This window comes from Kryptolebias marmoratus, linkage group LG22 (genome assembly GCF_001649575.2).
Source record: "Kryptolebias marmoratus isolate JLee-2015 linkage group LG22, ASM164957v2, whole genome shotgun sequence".
Taxonomy (NCBI): Eukaryota; Metazoa; Chordata; class Actinopteri; order Cyprinodontiformes; family Rivulidae; genus Kryptolebias; species Kryptolebias marmoratus.
Window position 1 is genome coordinate 8643437 of NC_051451.1, and position 17685 is coordinate 8661121.

The 17685-nt window shown below is 38.8% G+C and overlaps 1 protein-coding gene across 4 annotated transcripts in view; it reads right to left on the minus strand.

Annotated features, from left to right (window-relative positions):
- The window catches only part of LOC108247406 (bone morphogenetic protein receptor type-1A), a 46709-nt gene that overhangs the window by 24504 nt on the left and 4520 nt on the right, over positions 1-17685 (minus strand). For all 4 annotated transcript variants that reach the window (XM_017435512.3, XM_017435509.3, XM_017435510.3 and 1 more), the window contains exon 2: positions 5884-5962. The gene's annotated coding sequence lies outside the window, so the exon portion shown is untranslated. The remainder of the gene's footprint in view (positions 1-5883; positions 5963-17685) is intronic.

Sequence of the window (17685 nt, forward strand, 5' to 3'; positions counted from 1 at the left end):
TTGATCTGTTCATATCTGCAAGGTTCTGTTCTTTACAGTGCCAGCTCAAAATAAAATTAGCCAGCCCATCAGATCTTTATCTCCACCCTACTTTAACGTCTCATCAAGATACAGAACCTCTGAAGTGGTCCAGTTTGCTATTAACTGCAGTTTTATTTTAAGGTAAAATTAGCTAATAGTTCTTTTTTTTTATTTGATCACTGAATAAACCAGCTGTTAAAAAAAGTTAACACTGTTTAAAATTAACATTTACAAGTACTTGACATTAACCTCTAAAAACTGTTCATGGAGCAAAAGTGAGTCTCAGGGTTTAAGGAACAAATTTAGGACAAAGAAATAAGAACCAGACTGGTGTGACCAGTAAGCTGGTTGTTAGTCATTTCTGGTGGAGTCAAGTACATTGTTATTTCTTCTAAATCAGCTGGATTTCAGAATTACATATGAACATATAAGGGTTCCACAAGACAGTTCTCAGAACCATCTTGGTTTGTTTTTTCCAGCACAGCTTAACATCCTCTGTCGCTGCTTGCATCTGGTGGTTACATGCATATTAAACAACCGTATGGTTGATTATGTGGATGGTTACAATGCAGAGAGACAGTTTGTCTCATCTTTCTGCAGCTTCGTGTTTATATGTGCTGTAGAGTTTGTTAATGTTAACATGAATGACGAAAACAACTGCCTCCTACTTTTCCTCTGACATTACATTCATGTTAGGGTAAAAACTTGGTGTTCTCTCAAGATTACACAAACCAGATGCTAGATTGTTTTTAATAGTCAAAAGGGTTTGTCCTGGTAAATCTTAAACCTGCATCCATCCCCTCATATAGGCCAGTAAACAGCTGGTACTGATCGAAAAATTGTCTTTTTCTTTCTGAGATTTGGTTCTAACGTGCACACCCACACACACACCAAAAAAAAAAAAACAAAAAAACAAAAAAAAAAAAAAAACAGCCAAAGAATTGGTGTCAACTTAGAACATTAGAATAAGGGTTCATTTACTTCTCAGACTTTAAATAAAATTGAACTAGTTGTGTTTGCACAAAATGAATTCTAAACAGACATTTGAATAAATTATTGTAAAAAGATTATTAGTGAGGAAAAGTAGAGCCAGATTTAGATCTTTATATGCCTAGTCATGACTTAAGTGAACGATTTGGGGACTAAATGGGCAACACTGACGAATAATTTCATTAAAAGGTCAACAGAAGCAGCTGCAGCATAAAATGGGATGTGGAACATTTACTTTGTCTCTTTGGGTAATCTGTGCTCCTGTAACTTGATAAACAGAATGATCAGGGGCAACGCAGCCTTAGATTTAAACGTAAAAACGCAGACAGGCCCTGATCATGGTCACAAAGTCATAAAACAGATCAATGTGGTTCAGGCACTGAAGGAGGTTTTAATCACTTTAATTACCATGGAAATGGGCCCATCCATCACTGCCTCTTGTCCTGAAGCTGAGTCACTAAACAAACACAGATCATAAAAACACAACCAGAATCACTCAGAGGACCAACTCACAACCCTGAAGCTGCTTATCAATAACCAGCCACCTCCTCACTCCCCTATTCCCCCATAACGCACATTCACCCTCCCCTATCCTCCTTCAAAATCTGCTGGAATGTGGGAGGCAGGTATCAGATCACAAGAGGACAGTTTTAAATACAGAGGTGAATAAAGTCAGAATGAATTCAGATTCAGTCACTTAGATGAGAGAACTGTTCGAACACAAATGCGTCCTGAGCCTCTGTGAAGCTCAGCATCCTGGGACAGTCACCTTTGCACACTCTGAACCAATCATCCAATTATGCTCCTCACATCAGAGAGGTGGAGTCGCACAGATTCTGTTTACTGAGGATCATCCATGCAGCAAAAATCAGGTTGAAGTAACATTAATCTGTAAGGATTTGAATCGGAACAGATTGACAATAGAACCAAACAGGAAAATTCAGATTAATGTAGAGTGAAGACCAGCTGGGTACAACAGAGAACAGTAAGTCAACCATCATTTAAAAAGATCATCCACTGTTTAAATATTAGAGTTAAAACACTATTTTATGAATGTCTAAACACTGATCATTTCTGTGATTTATCAGGCGGCACCACGTCACTGAATCTAGGCTAGATAACTTACTACTTTCTGTGTTTTAATTACAGCTATGCAAACTTCAGACACACAGTTTAAAGTGATTTTTAAAACAGATAAATAGCTTGTAATTATAATTCAAAATGTTAGAAATAACTTTTGGCTCCAGGTCAAGTCACACTTCAGTCAAAACATATTTTTGCAGCTCTGGTCACTTTATACCTCAACTTTTTGAAAGCAAAAAGACACCGTCTCCCAGCGGTCGTCCTGCAACTGGAGGGTTGCCATTGTGTCCTTGGGCAAGATACCTCACCTGCCTTGCCTACTGGTGGTGGTCAGAGGGCTCGGTGGCGCCGATGTGATGGCAGCCTCACTTCTGTCAGCCTGCCCCCGGGCCCACGCCATCAGTGTGTGAATGTTAGGATGAATGCCTGAATGTAGTGTGAAGCGCATTGGGGTCCTTGGATTATATAAAGCGCTATACAAGTGCAAGCCATTTACCATTTTTTACCATGAAGATGAGCAAATCTACATCTGTTTGATGATGATTATATTATCTATGTGGTCTGGAGATTCAGGGCTATATCCCCAGATTTCTTCTGATCATCGATCAGAAGAAATTTAAAAACGCTGGTAAATTCAACTCCGGTAATAAAGCTCCCAAAATAATATATTTTAATATGCCATCAATTACTCATCCTGAACATGATTTGGCTGCACTAGTAATAAAAAAAAGGAAGCTGGAAAAACTGGAGCACAGACAACTTTCCCAAAAACATAAAAGTTAAACACAGCAGTAAAAATGTGTCTAACAGCAGGCAGTGTGTGTGTGTGGTCTGGTCAGAGACTGGACATCGGATGGTTTCATCCACCGTGTCGCCCTGAAAACTACAGCCAGGCCACAGGGCAGCGCTCAGAAAATACAACATTATAGGTGGTCCTGAGTGTTTGCAGGAACAGAAATATGAAACTATAAAGAAGAAGCAAGATGGTTCAATCAAAATATGAATTTATGGATCGACAAACTAGCCGAAACCTTTGCACACAGGTCTGACACTGAGTGAAAAGGCAACCAGTGCTCAAATAAAAACTTTGACAGACCTTCTGAAAGTCTGGAGAAATACTGATCTAGATCACAGGAAAGTCTGGCTGCTTGCAAGGAAAAAAATATATTTAAAAAAAATGAGGACTGGATCAGGAGTTTTTCCTCAACACTAAATGTTCACAGATTAGGTTAGACTGAGCTGCAGAGACAAGTTCAGACAGAAACAAACCCCTCTGATATGAGGCTGAACAACGAGGGGATGTTTAATTGTTTCACTCTTTAAAGTTGAAAATTGTCAGAGAGACTCATTTCATCAAATTTAATGCCTATTAATGCCAATTTAATGCCATGTTTGAACATTTTTTAATGCAATCTACAGTAAATTCATAAACTAGCACATGTTTTTCCTTTGTTTCGTTTTACAGAAGATAAAATCATGTGTCTTAGTTCGTAAGCTTTTCCTTCCAATTATAACTGAAATGAGGCTCGAGGAACCAAAAGAGGAGTGGACAGCGGTGCCAGATGTACAATAATTATCGTATTTTAACAATATATTTGCCCTCTGTACTATCAATAATTTAAAAAAAAAATCCCATAAATCCCCAAGAACTGACAGAAGAAACTTTATTTAGGCATAATATGTGCAAATCTCACTGGGTTGTGATTATAATATAATTGTAAAGTCGTTTAGGTGGGTTGGTTAATGTTAATTCCTAGTATATAAACAAAGTACATATAAAAATATTCACGAGGCAGGACCCTGATACAAGATCATTGAAAAGCAGCTTGAAGAATAGTCCAGTCTGATATTATGGTCTGTTCTGGTGGCTCATCCTGCTCTCCTCACCAGGGAAGGTGATGTTCAATTTTGTTAGATTATTTATAAAAGGTAAAAATATGTTATAGCCTATAGCAGGAGTGGGCAACCCTAGTCCTTGAGGGCCACTATCCTGCATGTTTTACTTGTTTCTCTGCTCCAACACACCTGATTTGAATCAATGGGTGATTAACAGGCTTCTGCAGAACAGGAAGAGGTGATTTAACCACTGAATCAGGTGTGTTGGAGCAGGGAAACAAGGAAAACATGCAGGATAGTGGCTCTCAAGGACCAGGATTGCCCACCCCTGGTCTATAATATGCTGCTATAATAATGTCATGTTGAAGGAGATAATTTGTATTTTTTAAGTGGCTCAGAATTAAGTGTGTACGATAATTTTGCTCAAAATATGACCATATTAAGCTGCTGGTATGATACTTCATACCAGTGTTAAACTAAACCAGAGCCCGCACTGTAAGCTGAGAAGGGCCGATCCGATCCAGGCCTTCAGAGAAGGCCTGTGGGGGCGGTGCTGCCGAGGAACATATGGGAGTGATTTTATGCTGCAGACTGAACGGCTCTGTTTGAAGGTTTGTCAGTAAGCTCTGAAGTCAAGTTTTATAGTTTTATATTTTGCATTGATAAACTAGGTGTAATAAATGAATAATCTTATAAATATTGTCCAAACACAACATGCTGTGTGAGGTGAAAATAGGGTTGAGTGGTAATACAATATACCTGGGCCATCCAAAAATGGCAGCAGTTTTGGTTGGAAAACAGTCCTGAGAAACTTCTGTAAAAGTAATCCTAAAGTTAACTCTATCAGATAATCCACATCCATCAACACAAAACTGTATGGTAGTAGCTGAGAGTCATCTTAAACCCATTCTGACCGCCAACAGATCATGTGAGATCTCGCTATATCGCAGATAACGTTATTTATATAGCAGGACACAATAAAAGCATGGCCAGAAGCACATCTGACTGGATATTGTCCTACAATCTGCGGTCACTACATGGACTTGAAAAGGACAATATACTGGTAGACCAAAAAAAAAAAAAAAGCAACAAACTAGTAGGTTCTGTAGCATTATGAACCTTGTTTGAGCCCTTATCTTCTTATTTTGGCTCCATAATATGATAGCAACATCAAAATAATACTCATCTGTTGCTTTATTAATCTATAAAAGTTAAAAATACACTAGAAACCCTTAAAATGCCCTAAATCACATGAATTAATGAGACTTTATAAGCCTTTCCAGGCAAATGGTAACACTGTAAACCATGATATATAGTTTGAGGAGGGCTTAACAGTATCAAAAATAGATACCATCCAAGTCTACTATGTTTAAATATATATATATATATATTTATTTATTTATTTAACAAATTTTATTATTATAAAAAAAATACTGCACTAAAAAGGCATGAAGTTAGTTTCATACCTATCAACCCAAAAACAAACAAATCCTGACGTTAAAACCATAAAACTCAGAAAAGTTTACTTCAAATCAACGTTCAGCACCGAAATATTTAGAGACCTAAACCACTCTTAATGCCCCACAGTAAAGCAGCTTTCAGACCCACAATCAGACCTCACATGGAGGCAGGACTTCTCCAAACATTCCTGACCTTTTCCTCAAACACACTTTCTCTATGCTCAGATGGAGAAAACGCCTTCAGGCCCGCTGTAATCAGTGCTCTTCCTGCTTATTAATCAAACCAGACGACAGGTCCAATGACCCAATCAGAGCCTGCAATTAAAAGCCAGGAGGCCTCCTGATTGGTGGGCTCTGCCTCCAGCTTTGGGGTCAAGGGTTAATCTCCTCAAAGAGCAGAAGGGAAGAGGACGGGCTAATCAAGGAGAAATCTGCGGTGCCCGTTACACGGCAAACGTCCTGCAGACTGAGAGCAGAAAGTGTGTGTTTGTACCTGATTGGTGGCTCCGTGGGAGAACGGTGAGCGTGTCGGTGCAAGGCTCCATGGGAAATGTAGTCTGGGATCAGACAACCTGAAAAACAGGAATGTTTGAATTTAAACATCACGACTTTGCAGCAGCCTTTCAGTCATTGCGTTGGTTTTCTGTGTGGTTTGTTTCAAACAGTTCCAGTCCTGTTCTGAAGTCCTGATCCAGCCCACTATATGCTGGTGCTGCCAGCTCTCTCTAGCAATTACTATCAACGCATCAATCATTTGTGTGACCAGTAATCAAGTCATTTTTCTATTCAGTAAAAGCTTCCATAAACAAAAGGCTCTCTCAATATCCAATTTAAATTGATTCCAGATGTTGAGGGACCCTAAAGCACTATCAGAACCTCCTTAAAGCCCCCTTTAAGAACTCCTGGACTTGAATCTTTGTCATCATTAGCTTCTTTCTGACGTCAGAGTGGTTTTCTTGTTTGTGAGCAGATAAGTGGGGCAGTGTGGCCAACAGCTGGAGGACCCTCCTCTTCACCTCCTCCACACAGAGGCTTTTTTTATTGAACGGAGAGCTCATCAAAAGGAGTCTTTATTTAGTGAAGGAGGCCAACGTCAGGACAGTGAGTTAATGTTCACACTCAGAGAGGAGAGTTCAGATCCAGCTGCTGGATTATATACTCTAAACAGGAAGGACAAAAACTTCAAAATAAGAGCCGAGCAATGAGAGAAGCTATGTAAACGAGGAAGATAATGGACACCAGTCCAGTTCAGCAGTTGAACTTAAGGATGTGTTTTCTTCTTCTGTATGACGCAACATGTTCAAATTTTTACACAATAAGAGGACTTTCCAACAACAAGTAAAAATTACAGATGTTAGGCAACCCTTTCACACATGTTTTTATGATTGTTTTACAAAAGTTAACATCTCACAAGACAAAAATCAACCAACAGAACTGCTCAAACTCCTGATCAAGTCCTCATGTCTTTAGATTTCCCTTCCAAGAAGCCAGACCCTCTAGTAAGCTTTTAAAGTGGTCTTGATTAATAGTTCCAGATCAATCCTATTTCCTGTCAAACCGTTTTATCTTTGTTATTTATTTATAGATACAATTAAAGAAATGGGAACAAATTGTGTCTCAGTGACAGGCTGCTGGTAACAAAGAGAAACTGGCAGATATTGGTTTTAAATAAAAAAGTTTATATTGAAGGTCTGAAGCCACCAGCTCCTTTGGATGGAGACCACACCACCCTGCTGCAGCCAAACCTAACACCCTCAGTTGGAAAAGTCCTTGATATCATGTGGAAAGCTGAGTTTACCAGCAGCTTCAGACAAACAGAGTGTGTGTGTGTTCAGCTCCACCCCAGTCAAAAAAACTTAAAAAAAAACCTAAAATAAATAAAAAAAACGGGTGGTGGTGAGGATTCGGCAGCCAAATTAATATAGAACAGCAGAGGAGAAAATAGATGTCCGAAGACGGGGGCTGAGAGCGGTCACGAGGTTGGCAGAAACAGCTGTTGGTCAGCGCACACACACACACACATCTTTTATAGATGGAGAGGCAGCGCCAAGAAAAAGAGACAGACGGAGGGAAAAACAGATCCTGCTCTCAAACACTGCTGCTTTCCATCCAACTATTTTTACATCAACTATGATGAACACCAACAGCTGAGCAGCAGACAGCTGCAAAAATACTTTACTACAAAGTAAAAACTTAAGTTTCAGAAAGAAAAAAAACAAAAAAAAAAGGAAAACAAGAAAATGCAGCACTGAAAACACAAAAATTAAAACCATTTGAACTAAAAAAAAAAATATATATTTTTTTTCTAGAGACCAACTTTCATCTGTTTACCTTCAGCAACTGGCTAAAACACGGCCCAAGCATTTATTTGTTTTTTTTATTTTACTGAAAATAAAGCTGAACGCACACACACACACACTTTTGAAAATAAAAGTTACACATTTTCTCACATAAAGATCTCCCGATGTTAAACCAGATATACATAATTTTTGTTTTTAACAAAAAGTTGCACGGGAGATTTAAGCAAACAAACCACATCAGACCATTGAATTAATAAAAAAGTTTCACCAGTTTCTATCAAACAGTCATATATTAACTGCTTTCATAGCTTTTAGCAAATAATCAGATTAACAGACAGATTTCTGGGATTTCACCAAATAAACTGAAATGTTCTTACATAATAGACTGAATACTTAACCCTTCTGTCATTTACTACTGAAATACATACAATAAAAATAAAAAATAAATAAACTAGCATTTCTTAAAGGAATGTATATCTCCCACTAAACAAAGATCTTATGCCATCTGTTAAGAGCTCAAAATGTGTGTTAGGGATCATTCTCAGCTACTACTACCTTAGAAATTAGCTCAATGTCTGCAAAACTGAGAGAGTCGTAGCCATTTTTGTGTTTGCCAACCCCTAGTTGTGGCAGCCATCTTTACTTAGGTTGACTCCAAAAGTTAATTTGTAGATTTACATCCAACGGTCACTTTCTGAGAATTTCATTAAAATCCATCCACTGGTTCATGAGATATTTTGCTGACAGACACAAACAGGCAAAACATCACCATCTGCCACTACATATTTAAAAACTGTTTAAATATCGTGTAAGTGGGTATTTGTGAAGTTGTGTGTGTGGTCCAATGATACATCTGTCCAAACGCAAACATTAAAATATTTACAGAATCATAAAAATGTGATGGAAAATAGGATCTGATGGGTCTTTATTGTAGACTGGATGTCCTTAGTCCTCTTTATTGCTCTGACAACTGTATCAAAGAGCCATTATCACTGTATTAATACTTCACTCATCTCTTTGACAAATAACGTCTGATAACAGGCTCTGGTAGTAAAAACGTCTCACCTTGATACTAATCTAATTAAATTACCATGTTGGGTTTTTCCCATATGACAGTTTTTGCCACAACTAAAACGTGTTCATCCTTTCAAAGAACAGCTTGTTTTATTCTAATGAGTGTTTTATTAATGTTTCCAGTCAATTTCAATTTTGCAAATGCTAACAACCACCTGGAGATAAAGGCAGCCCACAATCCTGATAATGAGTGTTGTTGAGATCCCAGATAATTTAGTATCGCTCGGGGCTGATTACACTGAAACTGAACATTCAGTAATTTAAAAAGAAAAAAAAAAAAAAGAAGGGAAGAGATGCGGGGAACAGGAAGCATCACAAACACAGTCTCACATTGTCAAACTCACTCCTGTCCTGTCAATCTATAATTTTAATCTTTACACAAGAGTCCAGGTGGTTCCTCAGTGTGGCCCTAGATAGTTTCTCTTCAGACTACCAAAGTAATGTGGATAAAAGTGATCTGAGTGACGCTGTCTTCATCCATCTTCCTGAGAACATTTGGACCTAAAAGTCAACTAAGTCTGATCAGATCAGATGTTAATGTTTTGGTATGAACAGGGACAAAGATTACAATCAAACCACTGATTGGATTATATCTCAACATTTTAATGTTATGTTTGTGTTGTAGTTATAGGTTGAATGATTCAGGTTTTTCTATGGCTGATATCCAGCTTGAGAAATCAGAGCAGCCTATTAAACAAAACACCCAATTAATCATTTCAGTCAGCTCCTATTTAGACATTGTATTAAAAGGTGCACTGAATTCCTAAACAAAGGTGTGATCAGACTCGGGACACATTCAGAAGACCTCTAGAAACTCCAGTATCCTGGTCCACATTGAAGGACAACGTGACATCATCAGAGTTTTTATTAGAAATGGTGATGGTGTAAAAAGAACCATCCAAATATAATACGATGGTTCCTTGACAGAAAACATCTCCAACAACAGTAAAGAGAGCAACACGGCACCAGGGTTCTGGCTGAATGATCATAGCCATCTATATTTCTGTTCCTCAGAACTGCTGTTTATACACTCGCTGTTCCGTTTGACTTTAGTTCTGTCATCTTTTAGCTTCTTTTGACTGTCAGAACGAAACTTGTCGGTGGTTTAAAAGCTCCAGTTTGTGTGTAGTTGAAGGGATTCAATGCTATCACAATCTAACCCATCCTGATGTGAGAATATGATCAGCAAACGTTTCCATTTTCTGAAAAACCAGATGTCCCGTTTGCTGCTCAGCTGACTGATCTGATCACAAGTGGTGTCCTGTGTCACATTTTACTGCCATGCCTGAACTCTGGCGGCGTACGTCTGATCAGATCAACCAGAATGAGGAACAACGTGTGACAGCAGCCTTAAGTTTTTACTCTACACACAACTTAACATTTCAGCAACAAAACAAAAACATCTGTTTTTAGTCTTTCATTAACTGTTCTTTAGCTCCAAGGATCAGATTTGTTTTCTTCACTTGTGAACTCACTTTATTTACTTGCTATTGGGGAGATTTTGATAATTTCCAATAATAGTCAAGAAACTTACAAAGTCAATTCTCATTTTGTCTATTTACTTTCTTATGAACCCAGTTTAAGACTGGTGTTTCTCAGCTTTAGCACAATGGTTTTGAAGTAAATCAAAAATGTATTTTGAACCATCTTTTCTCTTTAAGTCCTTTTGAAAATGCACATATATAATAATATATACTGTCTGTAAACCTACAGCTGGTCTGTTGTCTTCTTGCTGTCTTAATTATAAACTAAGACGTTTCGGTTTTTTCAGCGGTTAATTTTGATTCTTTCACATGATTATTACCGAGCCAACTGAAAACTAAAAACAGCACGGGGGCAGCTGATGGTAAAAAGCAGATTCCTTTGTTGAAGTGATGAGTGAAATGAAGGTGTGAGTCTGACAGCAAAGCTGTAAAACCAGTCCTTGTCACATAACTGGAAGGAATGTGGCTCGAGACGGCACACAAACACAAAAACACGAGCAGAGAGAGAAAAAAAGAAACCCAGACGCTCGTCCTCCCAGCTGTGACGCTCAGCCCTAGTCTGTGTAAACACAACTAATGTCTTAATGTGCTGCTGTGGGTCTGCTTTGTGTCCGCCTGATTCCCAAACGAGTCTCCAGAGATGGAAAGATGCCTCAATGTCAGAGTAAAGCTTCATCTTGAACAGGAAGCTGCAGGGCCACAGTCAGGAGGCCATGAAAACAAAATGTAACAAAAACAGCATCTAAAACAAATAAAATAAGATCATTCAGCTGAATTATTCAAAGATAAGTGCTGCTTTACAAATGCACTAAAAATGCTGCAGTCGTACACCTTTGTAGTAAACCCTCCAGAGCAGCTGTGCTGCAGAGGTGTGGCCCTCTATCAGGGAGAAATAAATAAGTGGGGGCTAAGGTTTAGAGTAATTACTCTGTAACAAACAGCAGAGACTCACTGAGAGCTAAAAACACCAGAACTTCCTACTCACTGTTGCCATTTTTATCCAAATAGGGCAATTTTGTTTGCAGGAAACATCTAAAGCTTTACACCCTTTCGGAGCAGCAAACAGAACAACCCTCCTGCTTTTTCCTAACAGCAGCCAGGAGGCCATGCAGAGCCCGTGCGAGGCGGTTCGGTGCTGGCAGGAAGTAGAAATGAAGCGTTTTGATCACTGCAGTTAAAGCTGACGACTTTCCTGAGGACAACAGATAAAGAAGGAAGCATGTGGAGGCTGGGAGGCAAAGCTAATGGCCAAGCCCTCACAGATTAAAGGCCATGCATTTCTTAAAGGAATGCATATTGCCCACCACCTGTTATGAGTTTTAAACTAAGATCATCTTATGGTGTAAAAAGACAGAGGTCGAACCCTAAAAACAATGTTATGAACAATCTCGTGCTAGATCGCAAGATGTCATGCTCAGAGTACGTGTTGTGAAAGACTCTCAGCTACTATCACTTAAGGTTTTAGATCAATATCAGTAAATTTTACCGAGTCATACTGAGACATTTTTATATATATGCATACAATGATTATAACCTAAAGTTTTATTAAAATTCACCTACTGATTCATGAGATATCTCACTAATAGACACTAAAACAAAGATCTTTCACAATCTGTTTGTGCTTAAAATATATGTTTGTGATCAGTCTCAGCTACTACCACAGCAAATTTTAGCAAAACATCTGCAAAATTATTACAGATGAGGAGTTATGATCATTTTTGTTTTTATGCCAATTGACTGACAGTTGAAGATGTACATCCAATAATTTTTTGAGAGTTTCATGGAGTTTGTCCAGTGGATCATGAGATATTTTGCCAACAGACAGAAGGACAAAAAACACACACACACACACTGTCTACCTTTGCCTTTTGGCTATAGATGAAACCGAAGAAATGTGAATGTTTAGAGTGGTGCTGCATTCACGGGACCCTGGTTCTGTAGGAAAACTGCACAGCCAAGAATATAAAAACCACCCAACACTGAGCGCATTTAGACCAGAAAACCACGTTCTCCTACAGTCAGACTGACTCCTGGTTGTCAACCAACAGAAACATTGTGTCTTTGACATAGAAACACACAGACACACGCACACAGCTACTTGCAAAACAAACAGAAATTCACATTATGGTTCTTAGTATCTGCTCAGCTTTAATCTTTTCTTCCATCACATCGAGTTTCTGAAGAGTCTGAAAGGCAGGAAAGCAGTTTATCTTATCAAATCGTTTCTTCTGCACACTAATGTCTCAGTATCAGCAGATATTTTTTAATAAAAAGTGATAACAACCAGTGTTTGTGAACACTCTTTGCAATGCCGGCTACCATTTCAGACAGATGACGGTGACTTTAACACCACGTTAATATAATTCATACATACTGGAGAGGCTACTGTTAATGAAACACTCAAAAATGTTTATTGATGCATTTGCTTAATAAACATATAGTGTGATGAGGTGCTGGAACATTTTAAAACAGGTGAATTACTTATTATAAAAACACATTTATACATTTTTTTCGACCCCTAGCATTAGATTGAAAATTAATGCCAAAACCAGAATCTGCCAGCAAATTTTTCACCTCAAACAGACAATGATTTTCACAATCATGGCTCTTTTCTATCTTTAAAATGTTGCCAACAAATTTTTAATTGGTCTCTTTGGTCTTAACAACACCGCTCAGCCTCTGACGTCAATGTTTTTGGCGTTTTTTGCGCATGGTTAAGTAAAAATTAAAAAGTAGCGAAGTATGGAATTTATTTCATTTCACAACTAAAATCAAAAACAAAACACCACTTCTCAGCTGGGAATGTTTAGGTCGAATCTCCAGAATCTAGAAGACCGATCCAAAGGAACAAGTGTCTTTTCAATAAAATAAAAATATCTGTCCCATATCAGCTTTAAAGATCAGATCTGCATGGTTTGTTCTGAGTCTTTAGTTCTGCCCAGCAGTGATAAAATCAATCAGGGTGCAGGGTAATTCCTGGAATTGACACCAGCCCCTGAGAATAACTGTGAATCAAGCAGAAATCAAAGCTTCTATCTGATAAATACTTACAACTCTATTATATGATCATTAAGATTATCCAAGTGAATAATAACCGAAAACACCCAAAGGAATAATTGTTATTTTACTGGACATCTGTTGATCTATATCCTCTCAGCCCTACAAAAGCTACTAACTTTAAATACAGAACAACTCATATGTGACTCTTCATTTCTTCAGACAACAACCAGGACAAGAGATGTTGTTTTCAGGCAAATTAACTGTGTTTAAACTTGAATTACTCAGATTATTCAGACCTCAAAGAACATCTGGAGCCGACTTCTCAGAGAAAACGTTTGTGACTGAACAGCTGTCTGAGCTCAAGAAAAAAATAAATAAAAAAGGAGTTTCTCACAGCCAAATACTCAGAAAGTCTAATCCAGGTGGAACTGGCAGCACTTCAGGATGCAGAGGTCAGAGGTCAAGATGGAGGTCAGGGGCCACAGTCATATCAGGGAGGAGGATTACCGAGAAAAGAAAATCAAATCCTCTTCAGGAATGAAGTACAAGACAACGCCTGAAGACAAAAACGTCTCCGATCTGAGGTAAATAACCGCAAACAAGGTTTTATTTTAAATGTGTGAAAAAGCTCTTGGATTTAAATAGAATCACCTTTAAATACACAAGATTAGCCAACAATAATCCTACATGATCACAAATAAACACATTCTCACTCTAAAAGAAAACAACAGAGCTTTGACTTGAATTAGACGGATCCGGAACCATTATTCCTCTCCTTTTATTGGACCTCTGAGCCTGCAGGATCTCTCTGCAGCCGCTGTGGTGGGGGAAAATCTGAATTATTCACTGGGATGGGCTGGGTGTATTTAAAGCAGAGATCAATACCATTAAAGGACAACTGGAGCCGCTGGAGACAGTGAAGACAATGAACATGGACACTGTATCGACCTTCCACTGATATCAGACTGAAAGAGGAACGTTTGTAATTCAGTCTGAGATTATTCAACTTTTCTCACATGTAAGAACTGTGTGATCTGACAAGTGTTTCAGATAAAATACTCTGGAAGTAAACTAAGTATAGATTGCTGACAAAACTATTCACTTGAAAAATACCAAGTAGTAACAAAGTGTCAAAAGGTAACCATGAACTATAAAAAGATGCACAGAGAAGCATTAATTATTTTGCTTTTGCAGCCTTCTGAATCTGAATCAAAATCAAACCATCCAAGATTCTTACTCCTGATTACAGAACCAATATGCATGGTTCTATAAATCTGAATAAAGTCAGTTCAGATGCATTTCACTTCAATTAGCTTGACTGTTTTTGTTCCAGAGCAAAATAATAACCCAATAAATCATTTAGAATCCATAAACCATCCTGTACTGACTTGCATCATCTATAAAAGCACGTAGAAACAACTTTTGAAACAAAAAAAACGTCAAAACAGACTCATTAGGGTGGATAAATCTGTCCATCAGCTGTGTTTTTGGATTATAAACAATCAAAATATGTAATTAGATCTACAGAGTACAGCAGGGGAAGGAGTTTACTTAAATGAGGATAATATCTGAAAAACTTAATGATTTATTGTGCAGACTCGAGTTTATATTAGTTTCTAATATTAATAATTTGTGTATTTTGTATAGGTTTTTGGTACCAATTCTGTCTGAAATGAGAGAATCTGCAGAAAGTTTAACTGAGCTTAAACCAATGGGAACATTTTGTGGTTTTTCTGGTCATTTTTGTTTTTGATAAAACTATGACTTGATTAGAAAGTAAGCTCATTCATACAAACAAAAATCTGAATAAATTCCTGTTTTGTTTTCATGCAACAGCTTGGCCACAAAAAAGGCAACTTAGGATTTCCATGACAGACAAGAAAACCAACTTAATGTTTGTTTTTTTGTTGTTGTTTTTTTTAACTGCAGCCATGTTTTCCATCTGTTTTAACTATAAGAAACAGGAGCAGAGCTGCACCACAGCTCCAATCGGTGAGATTTTTGTAAATTTCAGAGCTCAAGTACGATGGTTTCACCTTTGCCACAGATCTAGGAGGATAAAAACAGACGTGCAGGTTATAAAATATCAGAGCTGAGATGGAGGGGGCAGCCAGAGAGGTGGAGGAGGTGAAGAATCGTCTCTCTGTGTGCTCGGCTACCATTTACTGCCTTTATTTATCTGCTGTGCTGCAGCAGAGAGGCTGGAAGAATGAGGGAGCGAGGGAGGAAGGGGAGGAGGAGGAGGAGGAGGAGGGCCGGATTGCATGTTTTCCTCCTCGGCTCAGCCAGTCTGTCTCCAGGTCGCTGGGGGAGGAAGAGGAGGAGGGAGCCGAGGCAGACAGAGGAGAGCGCTGGAGATGTGAAACCTGATCTCCTTCCTTACCTCCTCCCTCCGTCCCTCCTCCACCTCCACCTCGCCAGAGCGCGTCCGAGACTCCCTGAGAAATCCGATCCTCGGTCTCCAGGCTGGAAACTCTCTGAGAGGAGGAGGAGGAGGGGGGAAAGAACCAGAGCCAAGGAAGAGGAGAGATCCCCGAGTTCAACCTCCAAGACTGGAAACACTCCCAGGAGACAGAAAACTGAGACGAAGCAGACCGAGCAGAGCAGAGAGAGGAGGAGAAACGAACTGAAGGAGAAGCACAGATGGGAAGAGATCTCAACTTTATCAGCTGTGAATAAGAAACAGAACATTATACATTTTTTCTAAATAATAACTAATGTATGGCTCTTTAAGTCACAAGTGAACACATGAAACAGCAGAGACAAAAGTCTCAGAGATAAACAGCAAACAAAGCTCTTTACAATGACAACTTCATTCACTAATTCAGCATCTTTTGGGGGATTCCAGGGTCTGGCCAGAGGACTTCAGGTTTCTCATTTAAAGGACAGCTATCAGTGGTGTAAAGAAAACAAAGAAAGGCTATCAGACACATCAGGATAGAAAGGGGGGAAAAACAGAACCAAATAAAGATAAGAAAGTTTCTTTGTAAACAGAGTTTTCAGGCTCGTGCTGGACAGACACAGCTGAGGAAGGCGGTTTGGCATCAAAGTTAAAAACCTAGCCGCTTTTATATGACGTCGGGCAGTTTTCTTTATTAAATTAAAAGGTAAAGCTGTTAATTCAGCGTTCAACATCGTGCCAATTCACTAAACCAGTGGGTCTTCTAGTTTTCATCATGTGTACCACCTCAGAAAATACTAAACTCTACAAGCTGAAAGGTTTCAAACAAAATATCTGACATAAAACAAACAAGACTTGAACCTCTAATTTTAACCTAAAACCCAAACCGGTTTCTTTATCCTAACCTAAACCTTCAACACTGCATTTTATCTAAGGCAGGGGTTCCCAAAACTGGAGTCAGGACCCCACATTGGGTCATGAAACAAAAACAACGAGTCTTGAGGTAATCACCAGAAATCATCTCAACTTTAAATTCAATTAGTGACGGCACACTTTCCCTTTGTTATAAAACAGGAAAAAACTGAGCCATAACTTTAAAAGTTATTTGCTTATTTGTTTTTCAATTGTTAGTGTAGCACTTAACCCAACAATAGCTGGTTGCAAGTCTGTGTTGCTGCTGTTATTTTGAAGATCAGAGGCTGAAAGGTTTGGGAGCCGCTGGACTAAGGGACACGCACCGAGGCCTGATCATCCTCAGCTGGACCTTCTTTGGGTCAGGGTATTTAGAGGAAATGGATGAAGACACCTAATGAAGCCGAGGTCCACTGCTTAGACTTTAACAGAGATATATTGATGAACATGCACCTTCCCATGCCTTACCTTTGCCTCAAAACTGGATGATCCTGAACGAAGTTCATTATGTTTTTTATCCCCTTGAATCCTGTTCGGCTGCAGAGTTGGGTGTAAAATGTCTGACTGCCATTTATTCCGAAACCTACGCTGCCAGATTCCACTAACACCAACTGGTTTGTTTGTTTGTTCGTTTGTTTTCTGAGCCCTGATCTGGTCCCAGTACAGAGTTCTGGTGGCATTTTATAAGAATAGATTTAAACACTCAGAGCGCAGACTGAGTGACACCACAGACTAATCACCGAATGATACCCAATCAGAGGGTTAACCTTCGACCATTCCTGCAGACGAGCTTCAGACTGAGAAGATGAATGAATCTGAAACACACACACTCAGAGCTCAATCCTAAACACAATCACTTTCCAAACAAAATAAATGTTTGTTTAGTGAAGAAAAGGGACAACTCCTGAGTGATAGCAGCCTGGAGACATTTCTTCTGCCTTTGTTTTCACTTCAGTATTGAAGAAATCCCAGCAGGACCTTCTGATGACCGATCTGCTGAGTCTTTGTTTAATTTCATTTCTAACAACTGCTTCCTCCTCCATCAGTGTTATTTTTGTAGCTGAGATCCAGGGCTTGACTGAGGAATGTCCAGCTGTCTGACACACAGATAACAGGAGATTTTA